General features: G+C 45.4%; 1 pseudogene; it reads left to right on the top strand.

Moving 5' to 3' along the window:
- The first annotated feature begins 3,493 nt into the window (after positions 1–3,493).
- LOC104943875 (storkhead-box protein 2 pseudogene) lies at positions 3,494–6,292 on the top strand (annotated as a pseudogene).
- The last annotated feature ends 799 nt before the right edge of the window (positions 6,293–7,091 follow it).

The following is a 7,091-nucleotide window of genomic DNA, read 5'->3' as shown; positions in this document are numbered from 1 at the left end:
GAAAGAGATGAGTTTTCAGTCTGCGCCGGAAGATGTGTAAGCTTTCTGCTGTCCTGATTTCAATGGGGAGCTCATTCCGATTCCACTACACTCCTTCTGGATTCAAAGCCTTGATTACAAGTCTCATTGTTTCTTGTGAAACAACAAATCCCCTTTGAACAGCTCGTAGATGTAACCAACGATAGCCTTGTAGTCGGCCAGAACCAGCCATTTCCTCCTGCAGAAAGGAGACAATCTCCTCCAAGTCCGTTTGGTTCTTTCTTCGAAACAATAGACATAGTTTCTTGCACAACCTTTTCAAAGTTCTAATACTTATGATAATCTGATGCTGATGTGCCAAAAGATTAAGTATTTAGTTATTTGAGAAACCTAAACTAAAGTACTGCTTCACAAGATGCTCCACATTCCTCATTTTATTGCAGGACGCTGCTGTTGTCTCCTTCTCAAGTCACTCGTGAAACTACGACTTTAATCTCGTAATTATGACTTTATTCTCGTAACATTACGACTTTATTCTCGTAACATTACGACTTTATTCTCGTAATATTACGACTTTATTCTCGTAACTATGACTTTATTCTCGTATTATTACGACTTTATTTTCGAAATCTCTCTGTTTTTTTTTCCTACGTAAGTGTGGCCCTAATACTCCGTCGTACATTAGAGAACAAAGAAAAGAGCAGAAACATACCTACAAGAGGTGATCCATTCTTATGGATAATTAGTCGAACAGGATTTCATATCAATAGGATGGTGGTGGATCATTGTCAGTGTCAATGGATGGGGGAAACAATCCCAAATACTTTTTCAGTGGCTCATGTGTCTTGCAGAGATGGGAGCAATACTCAGATCTTGTACTTGAGTAAAAGTAGAAGTACCAGAGTGTAAGAATACTCTGTTACAAGTAAAAGTCCTGCATTACAAGTTGTACTCAAGTAAAAGTACAAAAGTATAAGAATCAAAATATACTTAAAGTACCAAAAGTAAAAGTACTCATTCTATATTTAACAGCCTTCTTTTGAACACATAAAAACTCAAGTCAAATGTGTAACGTTACTGTTTGACAAACCTCAATTTGCTGTCAGTCAGTATGTCCATGCATTTATCAAATGTGTGCTCCTTATTACGAATTTAATCAGAAATAAAGTCTTGTCATGTAAGACACACTGTTCATTCGTGGATGAGTAGCTTCTGTGTTGTGAGATAAACTGACCAACGTTATGTGCAGTGTATTGTTCAGCCTGCTAACTACATTTCCACCATTGAATATTTTCTTGGTGCACTAAAATACTATTTGTTTGTTTTGGTAAATGATATCAAAAAGAGGCTTTAGCAGGAGAGCTAATGTGGTTGTTGACGTCAGAGGCTATGAAGTAGAGTAAATAACATTACAACATGTTCAATTATTGTTCTTTTTTTAAAAGGATAGAAGCTGGAACCTATAAACTGACATATAACATCAACATTGTTTTCTGTAGGAAATAAGAATGTATACATACTATCATGTCATCATCTCAAATGGAGGAATAGGAGACTATTTGTAAAGTTAAAGCATTTGTTATCATTAGGGTTTTTCAGTCAGGGGAATGAATAGAGCGAATGAGATTGACGTTTTATAAATACAAATAAAGGAACTCTGATTCTGATGAGTGCATCTTTCTGGCCCAAATGAGTAAATAAGGGCTACTAAAGTGTTCATACTCGGAAGATACTCTGATTTACAGACATCTATTTCCCAATGGAAAATATTTTTTTCGGCCCTTTTGACACAAAAGTTGTAATTCCATCGCTCCATCAAAGCCTGCCGCTCTTTCTTTTTCTCTTTCATCATATACATCCATCACCTACTTCCCTCCTCCACCTTGAAAAAAACATTCACTTTCAACTCAGTCTCTTTAAAAGGCGATGAGTGGTGGTCCTCTGATGCCAGAGGGATCTCTATAATACCATATGTTTTGATGTGTTATTGTGTGAGTGTTGGCATGTAACTCCAGTACACACAGCCTGCTTCCACTTCCTTTTCCTCTGCTCAGGCTTCTCATGTTCAAGATGGAGAGGAAGGGGACGGAGGAGCAGGGTGCAGTCTGTCTGTCTGTCTGTCCCGCGTTGCATCACTCTGCCGGGCTGAAAGGCTGCTATGATGTAACTGGCAGCAATACCTCGGGACTGACAGGGGAAGAGAGCAGGAGATACTGAGAGAAGAGAGACAAAGGGAGAGGAAGGTTATTGGAGGAAAGAGAAAGGGCAGGAGAGATAGGAGGAGGTATAAAGCTAAATCTGGACATTTGTAAAGTGAAGTGGATGCACCCACTGTTAGAGGAAGAGGACGGCAGATTCCAAATATTCCAGCCTGAGGAACTTTATTGTGGAAAAAGTGGCTGTATATCAAGACCTTTGTTTGCAGTCTTCGTCTCTTAAAGCTGTTACACACCAAGCCGATTATCGGCGTGGATAGATGTCGGGCCGTCGATGAATGTCCTGTCGCCCTACTCAGATTGGTGTGTACTGCGCCGTCGTGTCTTTTCGGCCGTGCCAACACCTTCCGCCGCCAATCCGACTTGTTGAATCGGGAGGCCAAAGGCCAAAGAAATCACTCTGATTGGCTGTTCAGCTTAGCGAATCAGTGCATGAGAAGCGAAACGGAAGTGAGGGACCCAAACAAACTATTAAGAAGGCAAATCTGAGATTTCATTTAACTCCAGCTCTCGACACAGGTTCGGGAAAGCCCCATGAGCTTCTCGCTGTAGAGTGAAAATGGAACCCACAAGCTATTTGTTGTTTGTTTATATCACACAGTCTGTTCTTCTTCTCTCGGTGTATCACGCAGTCTGTCTTCTGGTTGTTGCCTCTTTTGAATGACGAATACACACTACCGCCGCCTGCTGGTAAGGAGAGTTATTGCCACTCACGCATGCGCAGTTCATACGTGCAACTTAGGGTTAGGGTTATGGCAGGAGACGTGAGGCGACGTTCCGTCGGGACGTGTTCTTTGGTGTCAGTTTGGTGTGTAAGAGGCTTTACAAGTGTTTGTGTGGGATTTGTACAGTACACATCAGTCAGAAACAGGCCTCAATCGGTCTTACTGCTGGAACTTAGAAACAACTCTCCTGTGGTCTTTGTGAACTGATATGTTTCAAGTACTTCTTAATAAGTTGATTGTTGCTCCAATAATGAGAATTCCAAATGTATGTGGTATATTATATATGTTTCTATATATTCTATGCAGGAAAAAACATATTTAAAAAGAAAGCGCTTTGTTCAAGGGTCTTCCAGAGAGCCCAAGCTAGATGAAGAGAAGTTTGGATATGGTTTCATCACTTTTGTCACTTGAGCTTAGCATTATGAGCACATGTTACTTTGACTGTGTGACAATGTTTATATATATAAACAAAAATGGGCTTTTCTCATGAAAACCTCCTGAAGGATGTTTTCCTGAGCTCACCATAATAACAGATGATGTGGACCTGCTCTAACGGCTTCCTGTCTCTCATTTTTCCCAGGTGTTCCCACCCCAACAGAGGAGGTTCTGCACCACACGCTAAGCATGCTGGTCCGTGAGCGGAAGATCTACCCAACCCCCGATGGATATTTTATCGTAACCCCCCAGACGTACTTCATCACACCGAGCCTAATCCGAACCAGTTCCAAGTGGTACCACTTAGACGAGCGATCCGCTGACCGCCACCAACAGCAGCAGCACCAGAACCAGCAGCAGCACCAGAACCAGCAGCATCAGCAGACACAGTGCACCTCCCCCCTCTCTGGCACTATCACGCCCTCCACCTCTGGAGCTGTACGAGAACGAACACACCCAAAGTCCAGCCAGAACCACAGTGGGGGCGGAGGTCAGGATCCTTTTTACAACAACAGTTACCGTGGAGACGACCCCCCTAGCCACCACACCACCCTGCAGCGTCGATCTCCCAAAGACCACCGGGAGGCGTACTCGTCTCCGCATTCCCCGCAAACCCCTCCTCAGCCAGCAGGAAGCAACGCAGAAAAGAGTCGCAGCACCCTTGGGTTCCCCTTCAAGACGGACACGCTCACAAAGCATCGAAGTGGGGGAGGAGGAGGGGGAGAGATAGAAAAACCAGCAGGTGGAGGAAGTGGGACAGGAAGTCGGAAATTTGGTTTGAAGCTGTTCCGTCTAAGCTTTAAAAAGGACAAGACCAAGCAGCTGGCCACCTTCTCCGCACAGTTCCCGCCTGAAGAGTGGCCGCTGCGGGACGAGGAGACGCCCAGCCAGCTGCCCCGCCATGTGGAGATGGAGATCATCCGCAGAATCAACCCTGACCTCACGGTGGAGAACCTCGCCCGGCACACAGCCGTCATGAAGCGCCTCGAGGAAGAGCGTGCTCAAAGGAGCAAAGCGTCGTCAGCCAATCAGAGCTCAAGGAGTAGGAGAAGTGGGGGGAGACACAGGAAGCAGTCTCAGACCAAACTCAGTCGCTCACATAGCAAGACGAGGGCGTCCCGCGGCGAACCGAGCGACCTGGAGCTGGACCGGGACTACAGAGCCTACTCGTCCTCACTGGCTCGGTCGCCTAGGGAACACGCCCTGGCCATGGATCGGCAGCGAGCCCGCCTCCACCTGGCACACAGCAACCCCAACATCCTGGAGTCCTCCCACCTGCCTGTTACACCAGAGTGGGATGTGTCCGGGGAACTTGCTAAGCGGCGCACAGAGATGCCTTTCCCAGAGCCGAGCCACGGCCCATCAGCCCACCACTCCAAAGTCCACCGCTCCCACTCCCACACCCAGGAGAGGAAATCCAGAAACGAGCGCAGCGACAAGGCCAAGGAGCGCTCCAGGTCCATGGACAATTCTAAAGGACCTCTTGGAGCAGGGTTGATTGGCCCACCTGATTATTACGACGAGCGGAGCCGGTACTATACTGACGATGGCACACTGCGAGCCAATCAGAGCACTTCTCACTACTCTCGTGCCACCCCCCCCTCGAATAAACTGCCTGCAGATTCTCTGGGATTGGATGGTGGAAGGAATTTAGAGAAGAGTAAGAGCAGGGACAGCCTGCCTGCATACTCACCCAAACCCCTGCTCTGCGCCCTCCCACCCGACGATTACTTCCAGTGTTCAGGGTCCTCGGAGACGGCTCTCATAGCAGCAAGCTCCCTGGGTACCCTGGGCAGGAGTAGCCATGATGGACTGAAGCTAGGCAGCGCTGACAGACAGACACCCCATCCCCTCGAAAATAAGGAGGACTTGTCAAAGTTGGGTCCTAAGGGTGGCAGTCTGCCTCCAATACCTCTCTCCCTCCCTGACCCCCCTCTTCCTAATGGCAGACCTCCCCACAGTGCCTCCTCGGGTCAGGAGAAACGTAAGGAAATCTTTAGTAAAGACACACTCTTCAAACCCCCTCCCAGCCTCCCCCTGCCCGGCTACAGCTCCCTTAGAAAAGCCCCGGCCCTCGCCTCCTCTACTTTGTCCTCATCCTGCGATGCTCTGGATTCCCAGGAGGCCTATGATGCCCCCAAGCCTCTGGTGGCCACACCGTCCGCCCCCCCACAGGGGATTGAACCCACTACCAGTGCTGCAGAGGCCTCCTTTGACTACTACAATGTCTCAGATGATGATGAACTAGAGGAGGGTGGGACTAAAAGTCGAGGAGAGGCTGGGAATGCTGGAGGGGGTGTTGCTGGGATGGGAGGTGGGGGGGCAGGGACAATGCAGTGGCTGTTGGAGAGGGAGAAGGAGCGGGATCTACAAAGGAGGTTTGAAAGAACTCTCACCTTCCCTGGTGTTAAAGAAACCCTTCCAGAGCCCAGTCAGAACCAGCAGTCAGCCCACTCTGCTCGACTGGATAGCATGGACTCCAGCTCCGTCACTGTGGACAGTGGATTCAACTCACCACGGTAACAGCAGCACAGACACACTGCATACACACTCACACTTTCCTTTCTGTGCTCCGTACAATTTAGGCAGATCTTAAACTCTCGTTTTCCATTACTACAAATAATTTCATTCATTTTTTTTAAGTTTAACCATCAACTGAATATTTTTTAGAACTAATGGCACACGGTGATGATCATTTTGCATGTATTAAGCATGTCTTACTTTGTGCAGTGAGTATTGTAAGTCGTTTTTCAACACACAGAATCTGGGTCAATCCATCTGAAATAAGACAGGATGCCACATCTACCTGTAGAGTTAGCATTTAACCAAATCTAATTAAATAAATGCAGAGTTTAAATGTAACTGTGTGCTTTATTTTATTCAATTAGATTACTACAAAATGCAGACTTCTAAAACTAAGGAAAGGATTTGACACGGTACAATTGAATTATTTGTACACATGCAATGAATACATTTATGTAGTTGCTAACCAGTGATCGGTTACTATTTTTTTTGTCGAATCTTATTAATTAGATGATATTTTGGTCTGTGAAAAAGTCGGCCCTGAGAATCCAAATGGGTGAATGACTTGTGGACAGTAGGGGTGGGGGAAATAATCGATATAGCATAGTATCGCGATTGTAATTGTAACGCAATACATGATTGTCGCTAAAAGCCTTGTCTCTACATTACAATAAAATATAAAAAATAATTGATTAATTCATTTTAATACAAATTCAAGTTAGTAGCTATTATAGGCATAAAAAGACAGAAATGTATAATTGTTTCTTTAATAGAAATGTTTCTTCTGCCCGTAAAGTGTCCAAACCAGGCTTTTCTGGATAAGCGCATTTTAAAAACACAATCATTGTCCATGCCGGTTTCAGTTGGATTATTTGTCACAGTTGCTCCGATCAGATCGGTCTCCTCCATTTTGTAGATTATTTACGACTTTTGAATCCACATAAACACATCGGCAAAATCCGGCTTACTTTGAGCATGTGTTTTAAACAGTTTAATCCCTTTGCGAATTGTTTCCACTTGCGCCGTCCTTTAATTTCTTCATACAGCGGGAATCCAAATCAATTAAACCTGAGTCCAATAACCATCAGTCACTCCAATAGTGCTCCTTAATTACGCTTTCATCCTCCTTTAACAAAATACTTCAGTAGTTAGTGACAGTAGTTGTAGCATTTTTGAGACTTTTAAACTTTAATTACCCCTTGTGTGTGTGTGG

This window comes from Notothenia coriiceps, unplaced genomic scaffold (genome assembly GCF_000735185.1).
Source record: "Notothenia coriiceps isolate Sejong01 unplaced genomic scaffold, NC01 NC01_scaffold00007005, whole genome shotgun sequence".
Classification (NCBI taxonomy): domain Eukaryota; kingdom Metazoa; phylum Chordata; class Actinopteri; order Perciformes; family Nototheniidae; genus Notothenia; species Notothenia coriiceps.
This window is presented reverse-complemented; position numbering and strand designations above follow the sequence as displayed.